Source organism: Dunckerocampus dactyliophorus, chromosome 8, assembly GCF_027744805.1.
Source record: "Dunckerocampus dactyliophorus isolate RoL2022-P2 chromosome 8, RoL_Ddac_1.1, whole genome shotgun sequence".
Lineage (NCBI taxonomy): Eukaryota > Metazoa > Chordata > Actinopteri > Syngnathiformes > Syngnathidae > Dunckerocampus > Dunckerocampus dactyliophorus.
In genome coordinates this window covers 18,992,832-19,010,189 of record NC_072826.1, presented here as the reverse complement: position 1 = coordinate 19,010,189, position 17,358 = coordinate 18,992,832, and the positions used below count along the sequence as shown (strand labels likewise).

Sequence of the window (17,358 nt, the reverse complement as noted above, 5' to 3'; positions counted from 1 at the left end):
CAAAGTTATTTTTTGCCAACTTTCGCTGCTGTTTCAGTTTGCCGTTTCCGCCACAAATGAGCAGTTAGCTGGCGAAATACTTTTTCACACAAACATTACTTCTCCTCACAATGACAGCATTTCGTTATGTCAAATTCCGTGGGATTCCGCTTTTAACATTAGATTCTGTTTTTATTGGCCAATTCCACCATTCCGTCTGCGATTCTGTTAACATGGAAATCATAGGGCCCTACTCTAGGACACATCACCAACATTTACATCAGAAAATATGGGAAATTTTCCATAAAATGAGGAAAATTCTGTGCTCTCCAGTACTGCTGGAGCCGCACAGCTTCCCCAAAACTCGGGCAACATCGAATGTTTTCTGCAAATGTTGCCCGACTGTTGCCAAATGGACCGAAAGCTGTGCTGCTCATGCAGTACCGGAGTGATTCTTTCTTTGTTTCCAATTAAAGTTAAAGTATAGCAAATGATTAAAACGACAGGGCGCCGTAAAAGTTTCCTGGGAAAAACGTGAGGATTGACAGCTGTGTACGTTTAGTGTTCATTAAAAAGTTTGCATCACAGGCGACCATATAATGTAAATATGATATACAAACAGCACTATCTTTTTTTCTATTTTTGTTATTGCTGGCAAAACCTTCCACTGTGGTTCATTACACCAACACACTCACATTGTATGTTGTCATTGTCACATTGATTATTATTCTTGAAAACAACAACAAGATAAAACATGGTGCATTACAGTACAGTTGTATTACCTAATAAGAAGATGGCAGATGAGCCCAGAATGTTGAGGAATGGGCCAGATCTCTGTGGTGGTGGGAGGTCACAGGAGATTCAATTTGGGTCACCAGATAAATTAGCAAAATGTGTTCCATTTTCTGTTAACATGCCCCTAAGAGCTGGACGTACTGGTTTTCCCCTTCCGGTTTCATTTTGAAAGCCAATTAGCAAATTGCGTTATTGGAAGCTTTGGAATGAATTGCCTTATGAATATTAGAAGGTCTTAAGCAATCACTTGAATTGAAGAAGAGTGAGCAGTCGAAACTGTCAGGTATGGAAAAACTAGCTAACTCTGGTCTAGGAAAAACAAAGAGGTTTAGTTTTTATTAATGATAGACCAAATGAACCTCATTGGATTATTAGCAGCTGAATTGTTCACACTGTACAATGAAGGAAATTCAGTCCAACTAAAGTCCATTCCTACATCTCTGTCATTGCCAATCAAGTCTGAAGCCTGAGAAAATTGTCCAATGTTGAGAGGGGACGTAATTAAGCACAGCACAAGATGTTTCTCTTGTCTCCAACCAGCTTGTCCCACGGCCCCTGAGCTTTGCACGGCAACAATCTGCCGTTTTGTATTCTGGATCGAGCTTTGGAGGCTTCCCAGCACTGAAAGAAAAAAGTATGAGCACTGGAAACAAATCCTTGTCCCATGATGAGGAGTACAAGTGTCTATTAATTTAGGAATTAGCATACAAGAAAAATGCCAAAGTAAAGAATTCATCTTGCTAGCTTGTACAAGGTTTGCTTTTATTTCTTGGTCGTTGCCAGTGAGCTAGTAGGAGCAGTGTGTCGAATAGAAGCATGCAGAAGAACTTTGCCTGCAGGCACTTTAAGCATGTGGCACAACAATGCCAGTGCCAGATCTACATGTTGAGGCTACGCAGCAGTGATGGAGTTTTTTTTTATTCCTGTTTAGATAACCAATAATAAGCTTACAAAACCCTCACATTTCATCTTATTTCAGTATGTCTTCTCAATAACAAATCTAAACCCCGACTTTAAAGAAGCCTTCCCTCCATTCATTCAAGCATTGGGCTAGTAGCATCATGGTCTGGCGTTGCATGAGTGCTGCCAGCACAGGGAAGCTGTGGTTCATTGAGGGGAATTCCAACAAGTATTGTGGCATTCTGAAGCAAGAGCATGATCCCCTCCCTTGGGAAACTGGTGGTTGTTTTCCAGCAAGACACCTACAAAATAGACACCACTGATGCTTGCAGTGATAATCCTCTATTACCGTCAGTGACTGAGTTTGCATCGTCTCACCTCATCACCCACTCGACAAGCAGCAGATGAAGCAAGCATGCCCTCCGCTGACTCACTGAGCTCTTTTCCCACAATCAGGGCGGCAAACATATTTAAACACATGCAGTAGACACTACACAACACAGACATCGTGACCAATCTATCTACTCTACCAGCAAGTATACTGTATACTCTCAGAAATACAGAGACGCTGGGACTTAGTTTGTGGCGTGTGTCATTGTCTGCCAATTTCTAATCTTTCTTCTCAAGCCACATTCATGACAGAACAAACAAAGGCCAGAGTGAAAAATGTTGTGTCATTGTTAGGCATGGCTATGAGCTGGTCTGAACAAGGTACAAGGTCTTGTTTTGCTCGGGTTACCCCCTGTAAAAGCCTCATTAATAAGAGAAGGAAGAAGAACAACGGCCCTTTGTTGGCTCCCAGAGGGGATATTCAATTCTGTTTTTGAACATGCTATACACACTGGCCAGATATACAATAACACACAATGAGAACATATGGATGTCTGTCTAAGGTAGAGATGCTGAATTGAGGAGACTGGACGTGAACAAGCATCTTGAGCAGTAGTGGGTTCAGTACCGGTATCGAGGCTACCTTGGTAGTTCTAGGGACCAATGCAACCTCTTTCCACTTTGGTCCATCGCAGCTCCCCACAAAACGGAGCTACTGCCACCTTAATTAGACTTCAGGATGAAATAGGTCTACCTTTGGTGCCGTATATTCTGGACTGTGCTGTGGTTTATGCTTTATTCCTTGTGTCTGTGTTAGTGTGATAGTCAAGACCATATAAATCCAGACAAAGTAAACACCAAAAATTGGAGGAAACAATAATTTCAGGTGCTGGGAATCAGTTAAACCAGCTTTATCAAGCACTGATGTCCAAATTATTTCTTAACTGCAGGAACAACCTCTTTCCATAAATCTAACCTCACCACAAAGTATAAACCTGAATATACTAATCGGGCACTGGATAGATGAAACGCTGCAGTTGAGAATAAATCTCAAGTTACCTAGTCTGAATCCAAGACCGACTTGAAATACCATTGATTCCGAGACGAGATCAGCCTCTAGACGGAGACCAATCTTACAAAGCTAGGACACATTATGCTAGCTGGTGGCAACTGAAGAGGGGAGCCCCACGGTTGGTCTGTAGCAGGCTATAATCTCCTTAAGCTTGGCTTCGCTGACCTCTGGCCTTGACAAAGGCGGCGTCCTGCCTGTTGGGGCTTTACCTCCCGCTGGTACCCATCCTAAGGCCAAAATTTGTAAAACAAACAAGCCTCCAAAAACTCCTCACGTCACGATGACACACATCTGGCAGACATTCATCCAGCACGTAACCGCTGGCTTGGACTGATTTGTTAGCATAAAAGCCAAAGCAGTTCCCAGCAGTGGTTCAGTTGAGTTCACCGTGGTTGGGAACGGTTAATCCTGATATGTCTTGTTTGTACTACGAGGTGTGTTGGCTGGGTGTGCGATAGCTGTATCTGATGTGTAAACAGCGTGACATGATACCAACAGTGTAACCTGGCAGTGAATTCAACAGAACCAAGCAACTCGAACAGCTTTGAATCTGCTTGTAAGAATGAGCATGATGAAACATGGCCATTAACGGACTTTTGTTAAATTTTTCAAAACTCAGAGGTCCCACAATTGTGTATTGGAAGTGTGCTGGTCAAAGTCTAGCCCTGATGCTGGGAGTTAGAAAGTGAAAAGTGCTTTTAGCAAGCCCTGCTGGGAACACGCAATTGTGTGTTTTTGTAGGTTTAATACTTTAAAGAACTGTGTTCGTCCATGCCTGTCTCAGATGAAGAAACACTGCTGTGTACTTTAGCCACTTGGTATCCAATTTGTTCTGTAATAAGTGAAAAAATATATATTTATAAATTTAATATTTTCGTAGTTACAGCATAGAAAACCTGTTTGCAACCTTCTGAATATGGGTTTTAACTTCATTAAAGCCCTCCAGACATGAAATAACACCCATATAATCACCTTTTAAGGAAGTGACGTCAGTAGTTCAAAGTTGAGTTTTAGCTTGGCATGGGTTACACAACAGTAGCCGGCGTTGTTATGATTATAATTATTATGTTGTTGTTTTTATTGTGCCTGTGATAATTCAATCCTGCAATCAAATCCTGTTTCGGCGATCAAGTCCTGGCACACGTATGTTTCACTGAACACTATTGACACCTACTGACCAGTGTAGAATATTACATACCGCAATTTGAAAGCATCTTTTTAATGCCTTATACATTTGTGTTAGTTTATTTAGCCATTTTTATGCTTGAAAATGCTTAGGCATTTTTCATGAATAGGCCGTATTCAACCACAAAACAGCATGATTTATTATTATTTTTGAAAAACCGTGATAGAGTGAAGCCTTGAAATTTGAATCACGATGTGGCAAGGGACGACTGTACACTGTAACTGTGTGTTAGCTATGTGAGCTGCAGTGCTAACATTGTAGTCTCATTTCAACAGCCACATCATGCTAGGTCAGCCTGTTTGCTGGGGGGGACAAAAGCAAAATTATCAACCTTACAGCTCTTACGTCTGTAGCTGACGCAAAGTTGGCAGAGATGTATTTTTAAGCTGTGTAACGAAGCCTGTTTAAAGTTTATTGTTGACAGCTGTCCTACGTAAAGTGGTGGGTGTATGTATACGTGGGTCAGAGGTAGTATCTTGTCCATGACGAAGGAGGTTTTGCCTTCATGAACTCATGAAAACTCGAAACCTCAAAAGCGACCATTTAAGTCTGTCTTTTCTCAGAAGTAGAGCAACAAGTGATGGAGATAATAGATTTTTATCACGTTTGGTGCTCATAAACAATGTTCCCACAAATTTTTCAAGTGTCTGAGAATACACACAAACGACCTGAGCATCGACCTCTGTGAGCGCCATCAGACGTGCACACCTGTCCAAAACCTGAGAACCTGAGGTCGTCCAACTTCCATTCTGTGGTATTTTTTAGATGACTGGGTTCCGAAGATCAGCAAGGCACAGTTTACAATGTAGCATTCTTTTTTTGTCCACCTCAGTCAAAACAAATATAGATATAGTAGAACTATATCATCCAACTCATGATCTGAATCATGTAGGAAACACCTAGTTTATCATTTCAGCTTCCATTTCTTTTCTTTTTTGCCATTTATTTAGTTAATTATGGATACTTTTATTTCCTTTCTTTTTTGCAGCAGCCTGTTCTGGCACTATTTCATTCTGTAAATGTAATTGAAAGTGATGCCACATTTGCTGTATATGTTTACTTTTGCCTAAATGAAAAATGAAAATTAAAAAAAAAAATCTCAACAGAAAAAAAACAACTATCTTCCGGTCCCTTCGGCATCACTCGGGCAGACTCGGCGTAACACTTCCTGTATTCGTTCATCGAGTCCGGCCATCAAAATAAAAGCATGCGCCAGTACCACATGCACGGTTAAGCCACTCATTTAGCTCACACTTTTCACTCATAAAACAGACTCAGAGCAGCCATTTCTCATTCGAAAAAGAAAAATGTCACCCATTTTTAACTCTTCTTCCTCTGTTTCCACATTACTCCGACAGCCAGTCCACCTTAATAGACCTTTTTTTTTTAACTTTAGCTTGGTGAATGGATGCGGCACTGCCCATTTGTTTTGCCATAATACGGATTAGCAAGCAGCATTTAGCTCCTTTAACTCCTAAAAGGGCGGCTACGTAACGCGCTGTTAATGAATTGCTTGGCTACGTAAGTAAATACGTACCAACAGGATCTCATCATTGGCTGGACAGTGTTCTTCATTGTGTTGTTACCGCCTGTTGGTCGCCTGTCACTCACAGAGTTGTATTGGGAAATGGTACAGAATAAATTATGTGTTTATTTTATTTACAGTTCAGGTTGGATTTTATTTTGTTGTGCTAAAAGGATTTGCTGTGCGCTGAGAACACAACATCAGTGAGCGATTGCACACGCAGCTTAGCGGGAACGTTGCTCATAAACAGGATCGAGGGACACATATTGCAGTTTAGAACATAATTAAAAAGCCGATTGTGCATAATAGGGGGCCTTAAAGGCTAGCTAAATGAAGGATTCCTATCTACATCTGCATGAGGCTGCACACACACTTGTCAATCATTGCACAAAGTAGCTATCTCCTTAATTGGATGACTGAGACTGCGACCGGAACACTCCTCCTGCTGTCTGTTTGCCCAGAAGAAGTCTTTACACTCTACTTGACAGCAGTGAAAGATCAGTTGCCTGATGGGGGGGGGAGACTGTCGCGCCTGTTAATCAGAGTATATTTGGGGGTCTTTGCTGCATATTCTAGATAGACTTAGGCGATGACATACAGTATATGTAAAAGCGTAAGAGCATCAGGCTGTGCAGTGGAATAAAAAACCCACTTAAATGACTGCACCCACAGGTCTGTCATTGAAAGCATCCACCTGTACCTTGCGTTTCGCCTCTCATTAACTGATTGCCCCCTTTACCAACTCACCAAGCACATCAAATATGAAAACACATTAGCATTTCTATCACCTGCTTCCAAGTGTTCTTCTGGTGCTTTCAAAGCAGAATGCTATTCACTCTCCCGACCATTAAGAGCTGTGGCCTGACAGCTCTCTTCTGACGCTGTTGCCACCACCACCACCGCTGCGCTTGTTCCTGTGGCCGTGTTGCTGCAGTAATGAGTCAGGCCTTTTCAAGGGCACCCACGGATGCCGCCCCCACCTCCCCTGTGGTTCAGCATCGCCTCGCCTTGCCTGGCCTCCTTTTCTCCAGCAGCTTAAGTCTTTTTTTAAATGTCTTTGCTTTGATAAATGATATTTGATATATTTGAGCTCATAGTTAGCCTCCATTCTACCTGTTGGGCATTTTTATATGGGAAAAAAACACCCAACACAGACCACGTTCTACAAACAAAGACCACAGGCTACAAATCAAGAAAATGACAGTACTCGCTCTTCGACTGTATACACTACGGATGTTCCGATCGATCGGCAATTGATCAATATTGTCTGATTTCTATAAAAAAAACACATGATCAGCATATGCCGATAATGCCTTTCAAAGCCGATCACAAAAATTGATCATTGTGTGGCGGCAAATCCTACATGTCTGCTGTGTCACGTTGGGTTGCCAACAAAATGACGCATCTCTTATTGAGCCGACAGGGGACGCACTTTGTCCCGTATTGCCGTGAGAATCAAAATTAGTCTGTAAAACCAAATGTGTCCAAATGTCCAAATGTGACTTTTACCAGAGTGACAGTTTGTTTTCAAACGAGCAAGAAATACAGTTTGTTCGGAGCTCGTTTGTGTCCCACGGAAAAGCCACAAGTGGATATCACATTCATCGGGTACGTACTAACTTTTTCATGCGTAACTGAACAATTTTGCTCTCATGTTGTCATTGTACTAATTATGGCTTGTCCTCAAAACACTATTTGTGTGTCATTTTTTTAATGAACATAAATACAAACATGGTTAGTTTGCAGTGCAGTAACACACTTCACCCTCGGCTTAATCTGGGTCTTGGTCGTGGGGGCAGCAGTCTCAGGAGGGAAGCCCAGATTTTCCTGGTCTACAGTCACCTCTTCCAGTTTCACACCAAGGCATTCCGTGGCCAGATATGAGACATAATCCCTCTAGCATGTCCTAGGGCTTCCCCAGGGCCTTCTCCCGGCTGGGCATGCCCAGAACACCTCAATAATTCCATTATTTTCTGGGTTATTTGCTTAGCCTTCTGACTGCCACGCACATACGGGTGAGTGTTGCCCAGCGTTAGCTGAGACATACCGTGAGCCTTGAAAAAAAAATGCAAATTTTACACTTGTATTGCTACTCTGTATTAAATATAAACTGCATATTGGAAAGATTTTTTTTTTCTTCCAGCCATTTGCTGGATTATGTACAAATAGCGGAGCTCTCATCATCATGTCCTCACCCAGGCAGAAGTGTATTACTACTGATACCACATGTGATGATGCACATGGCAGGACACCAGACAGGCTGTGTGTTTATTCCGGCATGTATCGCTGCTAGATTAAGAGATAAACACAAGCACTTACACCAGAGTACCAGAGCCGGTGGCGCATCCATTAAAGGCGAACATTTTGTTTTGTTAAGATGATTACTTTTGGCACATGCTTTAAGTTGAGTTGAGTGAGAGTCAGATGTTGGTGCATCTGTTGTGCATTAGAAATGTGCACATTAAATGCCTGCATGTGCTCTGAAAGCAGTTTTGATAGAAAACACAATAGATGTTTAAATGTTAATAGCAGGATTCTGCACTGAAAGGTTCAATTGAAGAATGTTTGCAAATATAAATGTAGCTCAATTTCTCCTAGCTGATGTTATGTTGGCTCTTCAGAAGTCTTGTAAGTACAAACAGAATTTAAAGTGTGGTTAAGTGTGAGAGGCATATTACAGGTGGTCCTCGGGTTACGGCATTCCAAGTATCGGTGTTTCGTGGTTACGTACGCTGTCTCATAATTTTATTAAAAATTCTACTTGATCTGTCAACACGAGAATCGCTTGAGAACAAATCACAATTGTCCTTCATTCACATAAATGAATTTCTGCTAAATAAGATTCCTTATTTATAAATGGCATATTTTTGTAGTTAGCGCCTTTTAAAACCTGTTCATGACCTTCCAAATACGGTTTTTAATATTAAAGCACTCTACATGAAATAATTATCTAGTATTAATACTTATGTACTTGTATATTATAATTACACACACAAACAGTAACCTGTGAGGATACTGTAACTTGTTTGATGATGCTTGAGTACAGTATGTCTTCTGAATGACTTATATTTGTATTTTAGTTTATTTAGCCATTTTTATGCTTGAAATCGCTTAATTTAGGTAAAAAGCACATTCAGTTTGCTTAAATATGCATATTTTTGACTAACAGTAGGCCGCAGTAAATTGTGAAACAGCTAGGAACCACAATATTATTTTTTTGGGAAGAACAGAGTGAAGCGAAGTGGCAAGGGACAACTGTACAGCACCGCGGAAGAATACTCTATGTGCAGCTAACGTGAGCCACAATACCCTCACTAGTGGACTGTTGCAACCATCATTCAGGATAAAGATCATATTTTAAAGTCTACAAGGATGTTGTAAGGATGACGCGGAGGTGGTCGATCAACAATGCCTTTATTGCAAAAACAAAACAAGCTACTCTTTGCAAAGTCAACTGCCCTCTCCACACACAGCCACACAATACATGGCATGTTCAAAGATGCTTGAAATTTTTTTTTTTTTTTTTTTTGAAGCACTGTTTAATTTCATTCTCGTTTTTCATCTTTGTGTCTTTATGTCCCTTTATGTGTTCTGTGTGCAGTGTGAGTGACATGGGAGCTATGGTGTAGGTATAATTTAGGTGTAAGATTCGTCTTCCACCAAAACTCCACTTACATTACAGTCGAGGAACAGAACCCACACGTAACGCGAGGGGCAGCTTTAGAGAGTTTAGAGTATTGAAAATAGGCAGGGTTTCCCACAGGACTACAGTCTATTTTGGTGGTGGTTTGCGGGGGGGTTGAGCATCTTTACATAATTAGACATGACGCATGTGCATGTAATTTTTTTTATGCTTAAAAAAAAAGGTATACTTTTTTATAGACAGACAAATTATTGGTTATTACCATCAACATTTTCCTTGCTACGTTTTTGCTCTTTTCTTACATTTTTTTCCAAAACTAACCGCAGTCCACACATGGCTTACTCTGGCTTATGTAATTCACCGGGAAGGCCAAGTGACGAAAAAGTGTCTCCATGCTCTGTCTTCTTAGCATTCGCTATCACGACTCCCGCTCGTCAAAGGCTGTTTACGCTTTTACACCTCGCCTTTCACAGCATTGCTAATGCACACTGTTGTGGCCCGCCTTTCAGGACTACTTGTATTTGATTACCAAGTAAATGCATGACACAAGCAACGCTTCCCTGACTATGAGAGGTGTCACAAGATCTCACGAGATTAAAACGTGACCATATTTCTCGTTGAGAAAAAAAACTGTCTCTCAATAATACATTAACTAATCACACAATAAATGAAAATTCATTCATTAATTTTCTATGGTGCTCAATCCTCATTAGTGTTGCGGGGGTATGCTAGAGCCTATCCCAGCTGACCAATGGGCGAAAAAATATATTGTTTGATATTATTATAATAATTAATTAATAAATATATAATAATTATATATTAATTATAATAAATACATATATTATTATGTATATATATATTATCATCACATCAGTGGTTTATTTGGTGAACCTATATAGAACCCGAAAAAAGACGACCTGTCTTTTTCAGACTTTTTTTTTTTTAAGTCTTATATTTGGGTCACTACGGTAATCGGTTATTTTGCCCGTCCCAACTATGGAGACCTAAACTGTAACTGTACATATGATCTATATGCCGAGAATTCATTCTAATGATATAAAATCGTAACAGGAAGTTTTGTGCTTCCTGGTATACTTGGTAACTGAAAGAGGAAGTGATGTCTTTAGCTTAAAGCGAGGCTTCATGTTGAGCAGATTAGTAGTGAAAACAGCACACAAACACACAGGGAGATGCAGCTAAATATGACATGAAATAAATGTGACCAGGCAGTGAGAGATGGTGTTTTCACTCCCTTTTGAGGTAGCCTGAACGGTAAAGTGAAGAAAAGGACCACAAAGCCGTCAGAATTTTTGGCTTCCAGTGATTTTTGACAATGTCACTTTGGGGTTTGGGTTCATTGTACTGTACGCCCACTGCTGAATTCTTAATTAGCCGTGGAATTAAAACAGATTACATGCCGTTGTTCCCTGGCAGTGGGAACGCTTGCGCTATAATCTCTTGTAATTCCCCGTACCCGTGATATTTGCAACAGATGATTTCATTTGACCAGCTGCTGTTGGAAGGCCTCACTTCACCACCTCATCCATGATGGAAGCCTTCTAGCTGGTTTAAACCGTTCAACGCTTCTTTTTATGTCTAAATGAGGGCTCTATCTGTGTTTGCCCACCCACCCATGGTTCTACCTGCAGTCCTGGTGCAGAGGGAGGTCACTTGACTTAGGAAAAGCTCGGAGCACCCATATACTCTCTATTTCAGACGCGTCTTATCTGCTGAATCAGGGAAATCCTCTGAAATTAAGCAACATCTTTAGGATAATTACACTAGCCTTGTAAGGAGAGTTAATTGTATTTCATTAGCGTTATCATATATTGCTTTATCTTGTTACATGAGAGCAAAAATGTTTAATTTTAAAAATTTATATATTATATTAATATTATATAATTCACATTGCATCAATTATCTGAAGGCACTTTACATATGGAGCAAGTCCAAGAATCAACTGAACCCCACACAAGCAGGCACTTTGGCAACTGAGGCGAGGGAAAAACTTCCTCAAAGGAATAAACCATAAACAAACCAAGAAAGTTAAAATAGCTCACTGTATGACGATGTCCGATATTGTCTTTTTTGCTGATATTCAATATGCCCATATTGTCCAACTGTCAATTTCTGATACCGATGTGTGTAACATAGATACTTTTTAAAAATTGTTTTATTTTTTTTATTTTATTTTTTTTAAACGGGCACCACCACTGTTGCTGCCTTTCCAGTACCTCTGTTTGTTCTCCTACTATTATCATCTTTTAAGTCATATATTCTATCCTATGGATATGGACTCGTCCACATTGAGACTTGTTTATTCAAGCACATTTTTACATGCCATGAGAGCGAGGTCCCGCCTGGGTGTTATTCCCTGTTTACCCATTGAGGAAAGAAGCCGTATTGAGGCAGCAGAGCCGGAGCTAAGATAAAAGCTAAGCAGCTAGCAAGGAAGTGGAGATTGAAGCCTTTGTTACCTTCTATTATCATGGGAAACGTAAATTAACTACTGGACAAGATCGACGAGCTGACAAAGAACGTCAAGACCTTCCGGGAGTGCAGCTTATGCTTCACTTGAAACATGGCTAATAGCTACGGCCCAGATGCTAATGTGGAGCTAGCGGACCTTAGCACAGCCAGAGCTGACAGGAACATGAGAGCCTGTGGAAAGCGCAAAGGAAGTGGGCTAGCATTGCATGTGAACAAACGGCGGTATCATCCTGGGCATGCCAACATTAAAATGTCCACATCTATACAGCATTTTTTAAGAATGGTTTTCATTATAGGGAAAAATGCGATACCGATATTTACCGATATCACATTTATATGCCAATATCAGGCCGATGATATTGGTGGGCCCTAATTTAAGTTGCAAAAATTGCAAAAACACAATAATATAGATGCATAAAGGATCATTGATGTCTTTTTGGATTTTGGGGAAAAAAATTCCCTTTGGAAAGAATCTGTTCCAGGCTCTCATAAAATCTTAATTAACTGTACTGGCATTTTTTTAAGTAACATTTTAACATTCTTAACTGTCATACAAGTGTAAAAATAAGCCACTAGTAAAGCTAAGACGTAAAAACAATGAAGCGGTCAAACAACTAAGGTGTTGTGCGGAGGGGATTTGTCGGATGTATGTGAAAAGTAAAAAAAAAAACAAAAAACAAAAAAAAAAACGAACCACTTTAAAATGTAACCATAAGAATACACTTTCCCATAACGTCTGAATACAAGTAGCCAGGCAGCTGTATTTCACTACTACTTTCTTTAGAATATGTGTTGCAAAACAAAAAACTAAAGAAAAGCAAAAGACATTAGCCTAATCCATTGATGTTTGCTGAGGTGAGGTCTGGTAAACAGCATATTTGGCAAATTGCTAAATGAATCCTAGCAGATGTTGTGCAGAATTTTTACTTTTGTTGTCCAGTCAGTGTTTTTCTACGTGATGTTAGCCATTTAACCATCATTTTGCCTTAATTGCTCTTTGATGAGCTAAACAAGCCCCCTTCTTTTCTTACTACCCATAATGCTTTTAGGTTGACAATCAGGCTAATGAGTACTGTGACTTATTATCACTGCAAGTGTCTCTCTAGAACAAATGAGCGTAAGTGCAGCAGAGGACGCGCCAGGCGGTTCTTCTTGCGGGGATCTTGCTTGAGCTGAAATGTGTGGTACAGTTTAGAGGACGTCTTTATTATGAAGACTCGCTGTAAGTGCTAAATGATTGCCTATAAATCAGGTTAGCAGAGGGAGAGAGTAGCCACTCGGGGTGCAAATTATTCCGAATGATGAAGCAAATGGAAGCGTATTAAGGCTTTTTTTTTTACATTGTTTTGGCTGTTTAGAAGTGTATTAAGTGTTTTGCAAATAACTCTTTATACCCAGCGCTGATGTCATTATTTATTAATTATTAGGGGTGCTCCGATCGATTGGCTACTGATCAATATCAACAGATTTCCGTAAAAAAACACGTGTATGCCGTAAATATCTTTCGAAGCCGATCACAAAAAACGATCGGCATGCGGCGGCAAATCCTACATGTCTGCTGTGTCACTAGGGTTGCCAACAAAATGACGCGTCTCATATTCAGCTTGCCACAGGCTCGGCCAATCGATGTCAGCGTGTTCAATCCCCTACCATCTCCGTTTGACTGTTCTTGCATCTTTGTTTACACGCTTTGCCTAGCTGCTGGCTGTACTTTGCATTCTTCAGACGCCTAATGTGACTTTTTACCACAATGACATTTTGTTTTTAAAGCAAACAAGCAATGCGGTTACTTTGGAGCTCGTTTTTGTCCCACAAGGAAGCCACAAGTGGATATCACGTTTATGAGGTGCGTGCTAACTTTTGGGAGCATCACTGGACAACTTTGCTGTCTTGTTGTCATAATACTAATTGTGTCTTGTCTTCCATGGATGATCGCTATCGGAATCGGCAGCATAAAACACTGATTGAGGCATCTCGATTAATTATTATTATTTTATGAGATGTAAGCCATGCTATTACAAGATAACATTTATTTGTAATTTCACAGGAAAAAAAGTTAGACTTTTACAAGAGTAAAATTGCTCCTTTTTATGTTTTAAAAAATTGTGTAATTTTACAAAAGAAAATCTCATAAGAATAAAGTAAAAATATTACAAGACTAAAGGTGTTAATATAATAGATCATATGATATTTTATGATGAGTCTCTATCAAATCCTGTAATAGATTATACAGTGGAGCATGTTGAAGTTAGTCCTACTTGTGTTGCCAACTCCTATGTTAAACAACTCCATTGTGTTTTTTTTTTTAATTGTTATTGTTTTCAAAAAGTGCTTGCTTAAACTGATTTCGACTTTAGAGGCTGACATTTTTTTGGGAGTCGCACGGGTCACAGGATTCTGTAACGATGGATTGGGACAGTAGAGGATAAAACGGGGCAGACGGGGGTGGGAACCAACCAAAAGAAAAGAAAAAAAAAAAAAAACTAGTACAGGCGCCGCTATTTTGTAGTTGTCTTTCAATAAGACCACACTGTAACGGAAGTCACAAGAACTACACAGCCCAGAAGCCAACAGTGCTTCCGGCCGCTGCTTTCTGTCAGAATTCAAAGAACAGTAATGGCAGGAGCGAACACAGTGGTAAAACATGATTTGCAACGCAAAATCAGAAATAAAAACCTGCCTATTAAGCTCACAGAGCTGGCAGGGCAGTCACAAATATTACTGAACTTCATGAGAGTGGAGTGTGACGGCTGGTAAAACATGTTTAGTCTTAATCATGTACATCCGTGAGTCAGGGACGAGTGGTCTCCAGAGGTGCACTTGCAAGGCAAATTGCAGAAAGAATCAGCTAAGCATATCTTCATTCGTCAAATGCAAATTACCATCGAGTGTCAAGTCTCGTCTGACGAAAGAAATGGTTCTCATGTGCAGCCAAGATTTATGACCCTTTGCTGTGGTAGAGGGGAAAGGCTTCATCAACCTTGCACAGGAGCTGCTCAGCATTGGAAACAAATGTGGAGGTAACATGCAGGTGGAAGACATCCTGCCGTGTGCACGCACACTCTCGCGTCATATTGAACGAGAAGATCAAATCAAATTCAATATATTGCCCAAAGACTAAAAAAAGGGAAAAACATGGTAAAGGTGCAGGTGTGGGAGTCATTCTGAATGGGAGTAGGATCGATTGGAATTCATTTTACTTGGAGTGGGATTTTTTTTTTACTCTGGCCCGTATTTGGGATGGGACAGGAGTGAAAATCTACTCCCGTTTCAACCACCAGTCGACCTATACTGTAGGTCCAGGCACCAACAAATAAATTAATGTCAGGGAAACACTGACCGCTGTTTATGGTAAAAAAACAAAAGTTTAACAGTGACGTACGCATTGATGAAAATGACTATCTGGATACATTCATTTTTTAATTATCTTTGAGCATGATAATTTTAATATCATGCTCCTTTTTACAGTTTTGTGTACCATCTCAAATCATCGAGGGATGTGATAATGCATAATACCTGACCGCAGGCTGTACTTAAAATTCACAGATCCGCTGTGTTATTTTACAATGTGACTTAATCCCAAATATTTATCGGCTATCAGGGGACTGAGTGAAAGCGAGCCAGGCGCGGTACTTAATTTGGTCAGCTCTGGCTGCAGGAGGCCTGCTCGCATGTAAAGTAACCATCGCTCTGAGCTGCATCATATTCTATCACAGCAAAACAAATCTGCAGCAGCAACACGCCTCCTCACTTGGCCATTTGTGTTCCTGACACATTCTACATGGTTTTATATTAATAACATACTGACTACGACAGAGGTCTGAGTAATCCTAAGAGGCTTTACACAAAAAAAGATGGCTCTGGCTGTTATTGGGGTTGTTGTGAAATTCCTCTGGCAGTCAAACACATCCAAGGGTCATTTTCAGGGTGTGTTTACACAGTGAGATATGAAAGTGTTGGTTTGTGCCTTCTTCTCCAAGTGGCTTTCCCCTATTCAATTCTTAGGAAAATAAATGACACAATTAGAAATGAACAAGGAAGTTGACGTTTCTGCATTCAAATACATGGATAAAATTGTCGATACCCTTCTGTGAAAGAAAAAAAAACACAATGGTCATTGAAATACTGTAACTAGAAACTGATAAAAGTACTAATAAAACAAATAAATGACTGTAATTTGCCAAAATGCATATTGACAAGCTACAAAGCTTCTGGGAAACAAATGGGGAGCTTTTTGGCAAGGCACATCAATTCTATGTTTACCGACCCAAAAATGAAGCATACAGAGAAAAGACTCAGTGTTTCCCACAGGGCTGCAATCTATTTGTGGCCACATTGCTTGTGGGAAGCGAATGGGGGCAAATTGGCATAACTTGTCATATCGCATTTGCAAAAGGTGATTTAAAAAAAAAACATGAAAAGCAAAACAAATTAAGTAATTTTTTATGTCACAAACAAAACAGAACCACCTGTGAGTACTTTTAGATGGGTGAGGGTCCACAGCAGCACTCGCTGTTCATTGAGAAGAGCGATACGTGCTTTCATGTCAGAATCTCCAAAAGTCTTTTCATTAGATTTGTCGCTAGTCTTTTTTTTTTTTTTTTTTTTTTTTTTAATATCTAGAGCACTGATCTGTATGAAAAAAATCTGGATAGATCATACTTCGCACTCGCCCGTGCAAGCCGCTAACGCCACAGCACACGCACGAGAGGCCATCTTACCACTCACATCTCGTACGTAGCAGACTACATTCGCACAGCATACATAGTGTAGAAAGCAGATGAAGAGGCTCGCAGAACATCTATATTTTAAATTAAAAAGCGGGGAGATTTTCCCATTCCTTCAAGTAACACAACCTTCGTCCCTTAAAAACGATTTGATACGTTATTCTCTATCTTTTGGCTATATTAAATCTACTTTTTCCCCTTCTAATTCTCATTGCCTTTGGGACAAAATTCTACTCTGCACCCTGGCTCAGCACTCCCTTATAGCAATGCATAGTTTTGCTCCTCTAGAAAGAGATTTTAATTTTAACTGCATATCCCATCCCTTTTTCCACTAAAATCCATGGTCATAATCCTTTACTTTTTTCCTTACTTTCATACAATTCACTATGCTCTCATTTGTACAAAATATGAATCATAAAAGAGAATGACTTTGGACAAGTTTTAAAATCATTTAAATCATTTGCTGATTTTTATTTTTTCAGATTTTTTTTTTTGTTTGTGTTATGAAATAGAAATAACCTCTTTTAACAAAAAACACAGGAATAATATGTAATAATATATAAACATTGTCTCCATATGGGGGTTCATTTTAAATTCGGGTAAACAAAAAAAAACAAACTTATTTTTTTATATTTGCAAGCAACCGCAAATTATTTATTAGTCTCGTCACGGTTGTTTGTTTACATATCCCCCACAGCCCCCTATATACTG

At 39.9% G+C, this 17,358-nt stretch overlaps 1 protein-coding gene across 1 annotated transcript in view; it reads left to right on the top strand.

Annotated features, from left to right (window-relative positions):
- The window catches only part of trim62.1 (tripartite motif containing 62, tandem duplicate 1), a 46,514-nt gene that overhangs the window by 6,842 nt on the left and 22,314 nt on the right, over positions 1-17,358 (top strand). The gene's annotated exons all lie outside the window — the stretch shown is intronic.